The sequence below is a fragment of the Peromyscus californicus genome, unplaced genomic scaffold (genome assembly GCF_007827085.1).
Source record: "Peromyscus californicus insignis strain IS unplaced genomic scaffold, ASM782708v3 Scaffold_4__1_contigs__length_199733344, whole genome shotgun sequence".
Taxonomy (NCBI): Eukaryota; Metazoa; Chordata; class Mammalia; order Rodentia; family Cricetidae; genus Peromyscus; species Peromyscus californicus.
This window is the reverse complement of record NW_026294562.1, coordinates 37,057,608-37,073,100: the sequence shown is the minus strand read 5'-3', so window position 1 is coordinate 37,073,100 and position 15,493 is coordinate 37,057,608. Positions and strand designations below refer to the sequence as shown.

General features: G+C 44.1%; 1 protein-coding gene across 2 annotated transcripts in view; it reads left to right on the top strand.

Annotated features, from left to right (window-relative positions):
• Nucleotides 1–15,493, top strand: part of Kank1 (KN motif and ankyrin repeat domains 1) — a 203,411-nt gene that overhangs the window by 38,249 nt on the left and 149,669 nt on the right. The gene's annotated exons all lie outside the window — the stretch shown is intronic.

Here is a 15,493-nt window from a genome sequence, read left to right as displayed (position 1 = left end):
CTATTCTGACCCTAATTACAAGTAATTTTAATAATTTTTCATTTATTTATTTTGGGTGTATAAGCGTATATGTCAATGTGTGTTGCCATGAGCAACAATGTGGAGGTCAGGAAAACTTGGAGTTCCTTCTCTCCTTCCACTGTGCTGGTTTAGGGGATAGAACAGACGACATCAGACTTGGTGGCCAGCACCTTTATAATAGTCATTGTATTTGATGACTATTGATACACGTTTCTACGATGGCTAAGGATATTTAACATATATTGTTGCTTACTTATACTTATCTGAAGAACCGTCTGTTTAATTCACTTGTCCACTTACTAATTGGGTTATTTGTTTGGTTTATGTTTAATCTTTAAGTTCTTCATATATTGTGGCTATTAATCCCCTAGTAAGTGTCTGGTGAAGGTTTTTCTCCCATGTTGTATATGCTATCTCCTCATTATGTTGTTTCCTTTGCTGTCCAAAAGCAAAAACCAAAACAGACCAGAAACAGCCTGTCTTGTCTTTTCTCCAAGGTATATTCTTGGTACCTTGTTAAAAATGAGGTGACTGTGTCGGGCAGTGGTGGCACATGCCTTTAATCCTAGCACTCAGGATCTCTGTGAGTTCGAGGCCAGCCTGGTCTACAGAGCTAGTTCTAGGACAGCCAAGGCCACACAAAGAAACTCTGTTTTGAAACAAACAAACAAACAAACAAACAGTTGAGATGGATATAGTTGTCTGAGTTTACTTTTGGGTCCTTCTCCTCCCATTCTAGATGTCTGTTTGTGTTCCGTTTTCCTATGGGGTTGAGGCATCTCCAGCCTCACTCTTTGTGCCGGGTTGCTTTGACTATTTGGGATCTTTTGTGTTTACATGTGAACTTTAGAACTTTTTTTTTTAAAGACTTTATTTTTCCTGTTTGTGTGAAGAATGTCATTGGAATATTGATAGGGTTTTTTTTTTAATAGGTTGCTTTTCGTGGTAAATCCATTTTTTGAATATGAATCATGCTTCTCTGGACCCAGGGGATAGCTTAATCATCTTCAGCTTCTTTCTTCGGTGTTAACATTATATATTTTATTTAAATTCCTTCCTTTAGACTTATTTGTAGGTATTTTGTTTATTGAAGCTATTGTGTACAGGATTGTTTTCCTGACTTATTTCATGGTTTGTTCGTTATTGAGGAATAGAAAAGGTACTGATTTTTGTATTTTGTGTCCTGCTGCTTTTCTGAACATGTTGTTAGATCTGAGAGTTTTCTGGGAGAGTCTTTAGGATAGCAGTTCTCAGCCTGGGGGTTGCAACCATCAGAAAACACACATATTTCCGATGGCCTTAGGAACTGAGACACCGCTCAGTAACAAAATTACAGTTATGAAGTAGCAACGAAAGTACATTTAGGGTTGGGGGTTCCTAAGACCATTGGAAATATGTTTTTCTGATGCTTGTGACCCACAGGTTGAGAACCTCTGCTTTAGGGTCTTTAAGCACAAAGACCATTGTCTGTAAATGGGGGTGATTTGACTTCCTGCTTTCTTGTCTATATCCTTTTAATTATTTTGCTCTTATTTCATTGATCTGGCTAAGACTTCTAGTATGACATTGAATTAGCATAGAGTGTGGCCACCCTGACTCATTCCTGACTTTTAGAGAAAATGATTTTCAGTTTAATTTGCAGTTACAATGTTACCTATAGGTTTATCATGCAGAGCCTTTATTGTATTTAGGTGTGTTCTTCTAGTCTGAGTTTCTGCAGGGCTTTTATCATGAAGGTGTTTGGATTTTGCAAAGGCCTTTTCTGCCTTTGTACTGACAGCTTGGATTTCTGTCCCTGAATCTATTTATGGACCGTATTACCTTATTGGTTTTTTTATTTATCTAAAGGTATCTTTGGAATGAAACCAACTTGCTCATGACATATCATATTTTAATGTGCTGTTGAAATTTTTCTGATCAGGATTTTAAGAGTTTTATATTGATCATATTACCTTTATGTGATAAAGATACACTATAAGGGGACAGTATGTGTAAGTAGTGTGAGTGACAGGAGTTTTATAATCTGGCTGAAGAACTATGTTTCACATCAAATTATAGATGTGATAATATGAAGTTAATAGCCTTCTTTTAATTCCATCAAAAATGTGAAGGAAATGTCTTCCTTTCTTTGTTATTCCTTCCACCGGAGAATAGAGGGGTATATGTGAATTTTCAGCTTAACTGGTCTCTGGTTTCATTTCTTCCTATGTCCTACTTTGATCTTTCTTCCTGGTCTATTATTATGAAGCATTCTAGAGACCAGTGAATGGCTGATCAGAACCCTTTGTAAATCTCAGCTTCTTGGACTGGACATGAATGCATGCCAGCTGCCAATCTAAGCCACCCCCCCCCATCCCCCCACCCCCCACTCCCCACCCCTCACCCCTCACCCCAGCCTCCCAGCATCGCAGACTGTGCCCTTTGGGCAGAATGTTTAGCAGCAAGTGATGGATGGAGCCTCATGCTCGTGGATGACTTAGTTTATTTAATTTTTTTTAGCTTGTACTTTGCTAGTCTTCAGCATTTTCAATCCTCCTGCCTCAGCCTCCTGAGTGCTGGGGTTGCAGATGTTCATCATCACACTCAGCTTTTGTGTGCGCCCCCCTGCCATCGATGTTTTCCCAAGAGCATTGGCTCCCCTAGAACTGGAGTTACAGACAGTTGTGAGCTGCCGTGTGGGTGCTGGGAATTGAACCCTGGTCATCTGGAAGAGCAGTTAGTGCTCTTAACTGCGGAGCCATCTCTCCAGCCCCTCACACCCAGCTCATGCCAGAATTAAACTAAATCGGTGGAGGGAAGTCCACAGTATTTCAAGACAGGCTCTATCTCATGGTGAGAAGTATCCCTTCCTCTAGACCAGTGGTTCTCAACCTTCCTAATGCTGCAACCCTTTCATACAGTTCCTCTTGTGGTGGTGACCACCAACCATACAATTATCTCACTGCTATCATAATTGTAATTTTGCTACTGTTATTAATTGTAATACAAATATCTGATAGGCAGGATATCTGGTGTGCGACCCCTGGGAAAGGGTCATTTGACCTCAAAAGGTTGAGAACTGCTGCTGTAGAGCGAATGCCTGGGAAGACTTTAAAAATGACTCATTTTCTTTTCCCTATTCTGGCTGTAACAGCTGTCTCAACACACACAGTTTGAGGTGGGAGCATCCTGGCTTCCTCAATCCACAGGCTGCACTGGGGCGTGTGACAATGAAGAGTCCCCATCCTCCCTCTGTCCTGGCCACCTGGCCCCTTTGTTCTTTCTCCTTGTTCTCCGGGCGGGCGACCGGCAGCAGTGACTCCAGGACATAGGAACTAGGAAGTGGGGGACTAAATCCCTGTGCAGGTGGCTGGCTATTGTGTGGAGGAAGCCAGCCTCGTTCTTCCTGGGGCTGCCCTCATCCCCTCACAGCCTCCAGAGGGTAAAACGATGCCTAACTGGGGCTGGGGGTGGGGTGGGGCACACAAAGCAGTGAGTCAGAAAGGTCCCCAGGGAAACTAGCATAAGACAGTGGATGGAGCATTGGGGAAAACGTACTTGGTGGATTTTAGTCTTTTCTTGTTTAACTCTGAGGCTGTTGAAATCAAGGACTTGCTTTCATGTGTGGGTGCCTGTGGGACGCTAGCAGTCTCCATACCATCAAATGGGATGCAAGATAGCCAGAGTTGCAAGTGTGTGTGTTGGAAAACATGCGGGCATGTGCGTGTGTACACACACACACACACACACACACACACACACACACACACACAGAGCTGGGATAAACAGCCTTCATTGGTGACAGCTGTAATTTTCAGTATTGTTTTAGATATTAATGATTCTGAGCAGAAGCTTCCATCTTTAACTGTTTTTTTTTTTTTTTTTTAATGAAAGCTGTTAAGATGTGTATTACAAAAAACCAGAACCTGTCATTTACGAACGTTTCTGGCCACTCCTTTCTCCCACAACCACAGTGAGCCTAATTGTAGATCTTAAACAGTATCATCCCTTGAGCTGAAGCACAGGAACAAATAAACCACCTTCTCCAAAAGCCAAGGAAGTGACCTAGACTCTCCTTAGCAGGGGGGAGGCAGCTGCTAGCTGGAGGGAGAGCAGGGAAGAGGTGGATTAGGAAAGAGAGGTACCCACCCACGTCTTCCCTCCCTCATGATCCATTATACCCAATTTCATTTTCTTTCATTTTCTTTTCTTTCCTTTTTTTTTTTTTTGGTTGTTTGTTTTGTTTTGTTTTGTTTTGTTTTTTTGAGGCAGGGTTTCTCTGTTTCTCTGTGTATCCCTGGCTGTCCTGGAACTCGATCTGTAGACCAGGCTGGCCTCAAACTCAGAGATTCGCCTGCCTCTGTCTCCTGAGTGCTGGGATTAAAGGCCTGCACCACCACTGCCTGACACCCTATTTGATTTTCTACCCTATTTTTTTCCCTTCTTTTCTCTGGATTGCCTATAGTTTTACTTTATTTAACCTTCCTTCTGCTTTCCCCAGACTTCCAGCTTTAGGAGTCGATGCCCAGTCCAGTCTCCTAAGTATCATGCATCTTGAGCATTGAGTCCAGGAGCGCATAAGGGGAAGTCGGGAAAGAGACATGTGGCCATAGGAGAACGCCATGAGTGACTCCTTGGGAATGTGTGAAGAGCAGGGCAAGGAGGGAGGCAGTGCCCAGCTAACCCATGTGTTGGGACAAGGAGGGTAACATGAGTGTGTGCCTCAGGGAAACCAAGATGGCGAGAATCCCAAGTGGCTACTCCTCCACCCCAGGGAACTTTCTAAGCATGGAAAAGGTGAGAGACACATGATAATCCAAGAACTGGAGAGGCAGAGAGAGGCAGGTGGATCTCCCTGAGCCCAAGGCCAGCCTGGTATCCATATCAGACTAGCCAGGGCTACATAGTGTGACCCTGTCCCCGGTCCGCTGTATGAGGTTGTCCATCTGGGAGGTACAGCATCTTCCATGGTAAGATATAGGACCAGATTCCGTATACTAGGTTATTGTGTTCTATAGGTTTGAGTCAAAGGATTTTAAAGAGTTACTTATTTTTATTCTATGTGTATGAGTATTTGCCTGCACGTATGTCTGTGTACCTTGTGTATGCAGGTGTCTCCAGAGTGTCAGATGCCCTGGAACTGGATTTAGGCGGTTGTTAGCCAGCATGTGAGTGCTGGGAACAGAACTCAGATCCTCTTCAAGAACACAGAAGTGCTCTTGGTTGCTGAGTCACCTCTCCCGCCGCATTCTGAGATAGATTCTTTAACCCGAAGTCAGCGGGTCATTTCAATGACAAAGGCTCACGCTTGTTTATCTTTTCCTTCATTCTTCTGGAAACCGGACCGATTCTTGGAAGGTTTCACTCTCTGGCTGGTGAGTCTAACAATCTGTGTTCACCTTTCTCTTTGAAGTTAGCTGACCACTCTGACTTGGGAAGACGGTGTCCAGAGGGCTGTTGAAGTGACTCTCTTTTGTGCACCAGACCCTGATCTTGTGTTAGGAACACAGCCGAGGACAGGCCCGGTGCCAGCCGGCCCGCAGCTCCCAGCGCAGCGAATCAAACACTAACCAAAGTTACCGACGGGCAATACGTAAAGGGAGCTCTAATGGGAGGCTGTAGCCAAGTTCAGGCCAGGCGAACATTCCTGAGAGGAGACTGGACACCTGAGGATTAATAGAATTAGCGTGTGAAGGCTGGAATTCTGTGAAGGGCACTCTGTGGCACAACTGTGGGACATTTGTAAAGGCTGTGAGGTGAGAAGGGGGCTCTGCCCTGCTTGAGGAACAGATTGGGATTATGTGGTTGCTATGGTAGAATTCATCATGTGAATGACCAGCCGAGGACTCCACCCAGATCCCTTCGCACCTCAGCACTGAAAGGACTATTTGGCAATGATGCTTATATCAGTCCCGTGTATAGTTAAGCTTTTTCCCTTGATTTTTTTTTGAAACAAGGTCTCAGTATGTAGACCAGGCTGACCTCCAACCCTAAGAGATCAGCTTGCCTCTGCCTCCTGAGTGTTGGGATTAAAGGCGTGTGCCGTCACTCCCAGCAACCTAGTACAAATTTAAAAGATCCTTAAGTGACTTCTTTATAGCTGGTGTTTTGATCTTTTGATTGTAATATGAAACATTGTAATGTTAGCCACAAAAAGGCAGGGAAAGACCCACTGAGTGAACTCAAGTTTGGAATGTTGCCTGCCTTCCACTTCAGCCAAAATATAATTAAAAACATGTTTCTAGTCACATCCTTGACCACTCTGTCAGGTCTTTGCCCTGGCTTTCCCCTCAGGGCAGTTTAAGGATCTTTAAAGAAAATCTTAGGCAGGGGTTTTCTCGTGATCACAGTATTTGGGGTTGGAAGGGTTACACACTGTTTTTGTAGCTTTTGTTGTTTGTCTTATTACTTTTTAATATCCAGCCCAGAATAAAGTATTTTTCTATTATGGATGCCTTGGTTAGAAATAAATGTTAACTGACTTTGTTCCTCTCTTACCAGTCCTTTTTAATAATCATTTACTGGTATTTCATGTAAAAAAAAACAGTTTAGATGTTTGCATCCCTTGTCTTCTGTGGACTCAGGTATGTTCAAAAGCATTTAAAATCAAACTAAACTGTTAGCTAATGGTAATAAAATTATTGTTGGACATGGAGGCCGGCTTGGTGCAAGCCGGTAAGAGTCTTTGCTTTTGCTCCGCCCACATTCCCTTTCTCTCTCTCTCTCTCTCTCTCTCTCTCTCTCTCTCTCTCTCGTTCTCTCTCTCTCTCTCGTTCTCTCTCTCTCTCTCTCTCTCTCTCTCTCTCTCTCTCTCTCTCTCTCTCGTTCTCTCTCTCTCGTTCTCTCTCTCTCTCTCTCGTTCCCTCCTCCCCACCCTCCTTCCTTTCCTATTTCCCTCTTTTGAGTTGAGGTCACTTATGCCCCTGCTTCAGTCTCTTGAGTCCCCGGGACCAGGTGACAGTAGACTTCAGACCCTCTGATTCTCAGGATTTCTCCATGCCGACGGCTGTGTGACGATTTTTCATCTACATGTTTGGAAATTGAGGTTCCAGAGACTGAGTTTCCCAGGAGTCCCTAGGTGGGCCATGCTGGAGCTGAGACCTCAGCTGTTTAGGCCGGTCCTGGGCATTGCCTTGACAATGAGTCCATGTGGGGGACGGTAAATAAATGTAAGCAGAGGTATGGCCTTCTAAACTCTAGGAAGAACTTCATTCCAGAGCCCAAATAAGGTAAAAATGAAAGCTAGTCGCTAAATTTTACATTATTCTTTGCTACTTTTGATAAGTTCAAGCCTTCCTTTTATTTGACTTTACTTTCAAAGGAATATTAGAAAATCAATAAACAGCACCTAATAGATTTAGTGAAAACTAAACCCAAATACCACGGCAATCTGAGGGAATGGGACCTTTAAATACATCACTCCTAGAGGGGACCCTCAGATTTCCATGCCTGGCTGAGTCCTCTGGGGGACTGATGTGTAAAGTATGGGGTTTCTGAGTCCAGTCTAGCATTTTCTGTGTCTGGCCTGAGAGCTGGCATTTCTGATGACTCTTGGTCTGTCTACCTGTAGATATGAGAGGAGTTGGCTCATGTGACTGGGGAGGCCCGGAAGTCCCAAGATCCACCATGTGTAAGGGGGAGCTGGGAATGCCTCCCAGCTCCAGGGGAGCCTCTGGTGCGTGTCTTGAGCGGAGTCTGAAGGTCTGAGGACCATGAGCCCCAATGTCCAAGGGCAGAGAAAGCAAGTGCCTTGGATACGTTTCTATTGGAATGATCAAACACCGTGACCAAAAATAACTTGGGAAGGAAAGAGTTTATTTTCCACATTTCCGTCTGTCATGAAGAAAAGTCAGGGCAGGACCTGAAGCAGAGGCCATGGAGGAGTATTGCTGCACTGCTATCCCTGTTCTCCACAGCCAGCTCAGCCTGCTTTCTTAGTGTCTTTTTTTTTTTCTTTCTTCCTCCTCCTCCCCCCCCCCCCCCCCCCTCAAGACAGTGATTCTTTGTGTAGCCTTGGCTGTCCTGGAACTTGCTTTGTTGACCATGTTGGCCTTGAACTCAGAGATCGGCCTCCCTCTGCCTCCTGAGTGCTGGGAATAAAGGCGTGCACCACCCTTCCTTGGCTAACTCAGCCTGCTTTCTTACACCATCCAGGACTACCTGCCCAGAGGCGGCCCTGCCTACCACACCACCATGGGCTGGGCCTTCCCCTGTAGATCATTAATTAAGAAAATGCCCCGCAGACTTGCCTACAGGCCATCTGACAGAGGCATTTTCTCAACTGAGAGTCCTTTCCCCCAAATGACTACCTTGTGTCAGAGTCCACGTAAAAGTAGCCAGCACAACAAGATTTGAGCTAAGAGGTGATTTTCCTTTCCTTCGTTTCTGCTATGATTTGGATGCCTATCCACGTGGTCGAGAGAGGTCTGCTCCATAAGGTCTCCAAGCTCATGCAGGTCTTTTTGCAGAAGCAGATTCACAGACATACCTGGAAGTGGCTTACTAGCTACCCCAGCCTTGCTCCGTTAACTCAATGTGCCAGCTTGACTGAACTGCCATTGTAGATAATGCGGGGCGCACACACTCTGAGCAGCACTGGTTAGGAGCGAGACCGCTCCTGGACAGTAATAGCGCTAATGAAATAAGACGATCCAGTCCTGATCCCCAGAGAGAGCCAGTTCCCAGTTCTAGCTACATTGTAACCAATAACAAGTGAATCAGATGCTCGCCAGGGTCGGGGTGAGGCGAGGACTCCGTGGAGCCAGCGTGGAGCCAGCACCACTGTCAGGTAGTCAGGTAGACAGGTAGAAGAGTGTACCCCATCCGCTTACAGGTGAGGGCACCCGACACAGAAGCACGAGCACACATCCTGTGCATTCTAGGATGACTATACCCTTCCGTTCTGCTAGGCACTAGGCAAGGGCATGCACACTCCTTGAAAACAATCAAATGACTAAACATCGGCGTAAGTCCAGATTCAGATACCAGCCAGGTGTGCTGGTACAGAGGTAGGTGGATCTCTGAGTTCCAGGCCAGCTTGGTCTACTGGTGTGTATATGTGTGTGTGTGTGTGGGGTGGGGGGGAGTGATACAAAAGAAACCAAAAAGACAGATTCAGATACCAATTAGGCATAACATCTGTTTAGTTTACTCAGGATGGAGGGTTCTGTGTGGCGGTCCTTCCTCTGGGGTGTTTTGCCCACAGGAGCTGGACCGAGTTTCCCCCTCCCTCTCTCCTTGCGGTGACTGAGAAGTAGCTGGATAGCTGAAATCACAGAGGCTGGTGCAAGTAAGCCTTAAGGAATTCCTCCAGATGTGATGTGTCCAGACTTGTACCAGCATACGAGGTTCGGGATTGGACAAGATCTGTGTGCTCCCAGCGCATAAGCGGTTTAAAAAAAAAGTGCTTCTTAAAATACAATTAGGGAAAAATTCCTTTGAGATGCTGAAGTTACCCTTGGGTGGTGATAAAGATACGGACGGTTTAGAATTAAAACAACTTTAACCTTCCTGATGCTACAACACTGTCATTAATTGTGTGTACACAAACATCCCTGGTCATGTGTAACGTGATCGTTAGATTTTTTGCAGAGCTATACTTAAGACAACTAGTTTTTTAATCATACCACTCTAATTAAAATGTTACTGTGAAGTTGGTGGGGGAGGTAGGTCACATCTCTACAGTTTTTCTAGATTCTATTTGGGTTGAGCTTGGTGGAAAGACAAATATTACTGAATACAAAAGCGTTTTCCAAATTTGTGTTTTATGAATGAGAGGGAATCTGAAATTACTTCTGATACTAAATGTCAAATTGGAGAAAGGGAGGTTGGAGTGTGGGGCTCAGTTGGTAAAGTGTTAACCTAGCATGCATGAAGCCCTAGGTTGATCCCTAGCACCCTATAAAACTGGGCAGGGTGGCGCATGCCTGGAATCCCAACACTTGAGAGACAGAGATGGAAGGGGCAGGATGGAAGTTCGTCCTCAGCTCTGTAGCCAGCTGGAGTGAAGCAAACAGGAGCGAGAGACAGCTCAATTAATAAAGTGCTTGCTGGTCAGACGTACGGGCCTGAGGTCAGAGCCCTAGCCTCCATGTAACAGCCGAGCATGGTGGTGAACATCTGTTCACGCCAGGCTGCAGGGGACATCATCCTGAAGACAGGATCCCTGGTTCTTGTCCATGCTGACAAGAATGTCCAGCTGAATCTGCACATTCCAGTGGGGAGGGATTGAGGAGGATCGCTGATGTCAGCTTCTGGCCTCCATAAACACACGTGTGTGTACATACCTGACCCCCCCCCCCCCCCCATACACACACACAAATGAGAAAGGTGGAAGAGAAAAAAATACTTGAATTCATTGTTAACTTATTTTTCTTTCTTTTTAAAATTGTTGAGCATGTAAAAGCTTTCTTGTCTGTCTGAGATAGAGGGAAGTGTTTGAAAACTGACAGCTGAGCTGTGCTGACCTCTGGCTGAGTGTGGCTTGAATCTTGGTCTCTGGACTTGGAGTCTTGGTGCCACCAGTTGTGAGACATGCTCCTGACTGTGTCAGGGAGCTTGAGGCCTCAGTTTCCCCTTCTGTAAATCAGGTTTGGAAGTACCCCTCTTGGTCACTTGTACTTTTAGCTATCATCCTGGTAAGTTGAGGGCCATGTTTATTTTCTTTTCTAGTAAATTCCAAGAACTAGAGACGAATAAGAGATAGTCATTTACACCACTATCATCCAGTTGAGGCACTGTTTGTCTTGGTCTCTTTGGGGAAATAAAATACAACTTTGCATCCAGGAACCTTTTGAACTTGTAGCCTGGTTGTGAAGGTGTTGTGATGTACAAGGGTGCTTATGACACGGAGGTTTAGGAAGTGAACTAAGTTAGGCACCATGCCTGGAAGGCTTCCCCTTTCAAAAGCTGTTCATTACTCGATGGACCTGAAGTGTGAGTTTTCTAGCTGGATCCTTGGTGCCGTTAAGATAATTCAATCACTTACCCAATTACTGTCTCTCTCGGCTTTCAGCCTCTGTGGAGCCCTCTGGTTCTTGCCCTGTTTCGTGTTGTCCTGGATAGTTTGAGGTTTTGTTATTTTCTCACTTTCTTGGGGGCAGTCCTCCAACCTAATTCTTCTGGTTGAGTGAACTGTTGTTTGTTCAAGCTCTGTGGTGCTTTTCTGCATTAGTCTCAGGCGAGTCTCAGTCTCTATGCTGGGGAGTGGGGGACTTTGTTTAGGTTCTTGAATAAATGCACCCTAACGACAGCTTTAAAATAAAAATTCCTATGCAGATGGCTCTCCAGAGAAATGATAGGTTTTCTTAGGTTTGATAGTTAACATAACTGTGTGGTTATGTTAAAGCAAACGTCTTTATCGCCTATGACAAGGATGTTCTTGAAGGTTAAGAGGCAGCTTACTTTTGCTCTAAGATGTAATAGCAAAGGGCTGGAGAGATGGTTTCATGGTTAAGAGCATTGGCTCCTCTTGCAGACAGAGGACCTGGGTCATATTCCCAGCCCCTACATGGTGGCTCACAACCACCTGTAACGTCCATTGGCAGGGAATCCTGTGCCTTCTTGTGGCCTCTGGGCACAGGTGCACATGAGGTACACACACAACACTCACACACATAAAACTAAATCTTCAAAGAAACTGAACAAAAAAGGGCTAGATGAGGAAGAGCATACTTGTTGCAGATCACTGTGTGTTGAATTCCTATGTAGTCTCCTCATTGTTACATATGTTGGAAGTCTTTTGTAATAACAGGTTTTAAAATGGAGTTCTAAATTCCTAGCATATGTTTCTTTTTTGTATGTGTATCTACTCTGTATGTATTTGCATCTGTATATACAACTGTCATATCAGAACATTTAAAGGCTCCTTGAGCAACAATGGAGGAACTATTCATGTCCTAGACTTTCAGGTGGGGGATTGTTTCGGGGCGCTATTGAAAACTGAATTTTAAACAGACAAAACTGTAGGTATAGTCATGTGATGGAAGACACAGATGCTTCAGGAGATTGCTCACAAACATAATGCGATCCATGGGCTAAGAAGACAGTCTAAGAGGTGTCTAAGGCTACCTAGGAAATGCGCCTGTAGCTGGACCCGTACAAAGATAGTAGACACGTCAAGAAAGCAAGTGTCGAAGGGTTAGTGTGGTCCAGAGAGAGGGTTGGAGAAAAGGTCAAGTCTAGACAGTAAAATCATCTACAAAAGGACCCTCAAAGGTTGTGTCAAAGGACGTTTACATACAGCAGGGGAGCTGAAGGAAGGTGGACAGAGCCTCCTTTGACCTCATCTGGGAATCTGTGCAGAATGGTGCAAGCATTTGGGTGGGCTGCACATTTATTGATTTGGCATCACAAGTAAATTTTAGTGAGCAGACAAATTTGTAAATAGAGGATCTATTAATGATATGAAAAGTAGTTTCACTTTGTTCATGTATTTTTTTAATTTACAGGTACCTGTATCTTTTCCTTAGCCTTTGGGGGAAAATTTATTGATAGGCACTCAATATTTTTCTCAGATTAAGTACTGCCTTGACTATTGTCTGGCCTGTTCTTGTGCCTTACAGATTTATCCAAAACTGTTAAAGTCCCTGAGAATTTTTTTGTGATTTTTTTTTGCAGTTGTCATTGATTTAATTTGTTATGTGCTGAATTTTTACAGTAACTCTTATCTTTGACTTGTGTTGAGTCTATTAATTTTTTTTCCTCTAAGTTTAGAAAACTCAGGGGTGGGTGATGGTTTTTAACTGGAAAGATCAAAACAACTATGCTTAAAATTGGTAGCTACCCAGGCTGAGGGAGGTGACCACAATAAGAACGATACTTGAACTGAGGTTGAATGTTAGGTCCTAATTTCATCATATCTCAGCATACTTTAGAGTTGTGCAAAGGTCATCCATTTCAAAATTCCTCACAAACTTCAAAAGATTGTCAAAAAAAAGAAAGAAAGAAAATGTATATCCTTTTCTGATTTGTAGACTTGCGTTGGCAGTCTTTGAAGACAGGAGAAAGACCAAATGTTTGAAAAGACAAAGACTGTTTTTACGAAATTGAACCACAGTAATTTTCTGAAATAGAAAATGCATCATTTTTTTTAAGCATGACCCAGAAGGCTTAGATGGTCCCAAGTGAAATCACAGTTGCATCCTTAAATAGAGAAGTGCCCACTATGTGCCCTGATTGGCCTTTGCCTTTTCTACACCTGTGATCCAAGCTTGACAACACGTTCCTTCTTGTACATTAGTTTTTCTCTTCTGGGACTTTCCTTGGCCTTTTGTAGTTGTTAGAGTATGTGTCAGACTCTCCCTGGTAGAACAGAAAGGAGCTTCTATCTCAGGTAGTATTTATAGACAAGTGCTCTGAAAAGAAGAGGGAAGGCATGACCTTGGAATGAAGGAAGTGGACAGGAGGAAAGGACGATTCAAGGTTAGCTGGGGACCTCACAAGGATTTCCTTCCTAAGATCTGGCCCCTGCTAAGGTAACTGGGGCTCCTTTGAAAATGAGTTCCCTGTTGCAGAGAACATTTGGATAATGGCATTGCTAGAAAATGCCAGAGTAAAGCTGAGTGCTGGTCTGAGTTTCTCAAGGTTGTTCTTAGGTGAGTTGTAAAAATAAGGGCCTTAACCGGGCAGTGGTGGCACACACCTTTAATCCCAGCACTCAGGAGGCAGGAGCAGGTGGATCTCTGTGAGTTCGAGGCCAACCTGATCTATACAGTGAGCTCTAGGATGGCCAGGGCCACAAAGAGAAACCCTGTTTTGAAAAACTAAAAAGACAGACAGGTGCGCGCGCGCGCACACACACACACACACACACACACACACACACACACACACACACACACACACACACACACACACACACACACACACGCACGCGCGCGCGCGCACGGAGAGAAAGAGAGAGAAGGAGAGAACATGTTTTGTCATTTCATTAATTCAAGGTTTTTCATATATATATATTAATTCATATATATATATGAATTAATGAAACCTTGAATATATATGTGTGTGTGTATATATATATACACACACATACATGCAATTGCCTTTCTCATTAGATTGAGCCTGTAATCTTTTCATGTTTATAAATCTCTTTAATGACATTTATATGAATGTGCTCTTGGGCATAAAGAGGTAGCTCAGTGGATAAGAGAACTGGTCGCTTTTCTAGAGGACCCCGGTTAGATTCCCGCATCCACATGGCAGTTCAGTCATCTGTAATGCCAGTCCCAGGGAATTTCATCCAATAAAATGGGCAGAGTAGTTCTTACCAAGTGACAAGGAATCTTAGTTTGGGCAATGTGACCATCCATGAAGAATGTGGGTCAGATTTCCAAAAACGGAATGCTTATTGAAGTTAGTCCTTTTGTTCTTACTTACGGCTCTGGATACTGGATGCTGAACTGCCTTACCAGTGGTATGAAAGAATTTGTTAAAGTCTGCTAACCCAAGTCAGAGATGGCATAGGAGGGCTTTGTATCTAATTGTTAGGATCTGTCAGTAGAGGCTGGGTTTGCCTCCTGCCACAGACACAGTTGCTCACAGCAATCTGTAAATTCAGTTCCAGGCACTCCTGGACCTCTCCTCTGGCCTCTGCTGGTATTGCATGTATGTGGTGAAGAGATACATAGACAAAACACCCATATGCATAAAAAAATGTGTCATTAGAAATATAATGCAGATTGCTGCATCCAAAGAGCTCTGTGGAAACTGACCAGTAAAGAGAGACGCAGCAGCAGCCTCAGTTCAATGCTCCAGAGAGGAGGTCACACAGTGGATTGACCATTCAGTCTTATTTAATTCATTAGTTAATTTTTGGTTTTAGTTGAGACAGGGTCTCTTGTAGCCCAGGCTGTCCTTGAACTTGCTAAGGAGCTGAGAAGGAACTAACAAGTCTCCTACCTCCATCTTCCAGGGATTAGAGACATGGGCTACCACATCTGGTTGTTTAATTGTTGTATTGTTTATATAAGTCAGGGTTTTGTTTGTTTGACTGTTTGTTTTTTGAGACAGGGTTTCTTTGTGTAGTCCTGCCTGTTCTAGAACTAGCTCTGTAGATCAGGCTGGCCTTGAAGTCAGAGATTCAAATGCCTCTGCCTCCCAACTACTGAGATTAAAGGTGTATGTGTCAGTCTTGTGTGAAATAAATCAATTTGCATTTCTGTACAATCACAGAAATGGAGTAAACTTTGCTTCTGGGAAGAGTGGAATTAGGCAAAAGTTCAGGATCATTTTGCTCATGTTTTCTCCTGGCAACCCCCAGCTCAGCCTGCTTAGACAGCGTGAAGTACAGGGCTTCTCTGTGCAGTAGATTCAGCCATAGTGCCTGGTGAGCACTGGACCTCCACAAGCCTTGAATTCTTAATGTGTAAATGACCAGTTACCACATTTCTCCAAGTTACTGTGAGGATTATATGCAGTGGTGCATGCACAGTACTTTTTAATCTGCACATCACCACATGAATATTGGCTGTCGTTAGCAGCTACTAGAACT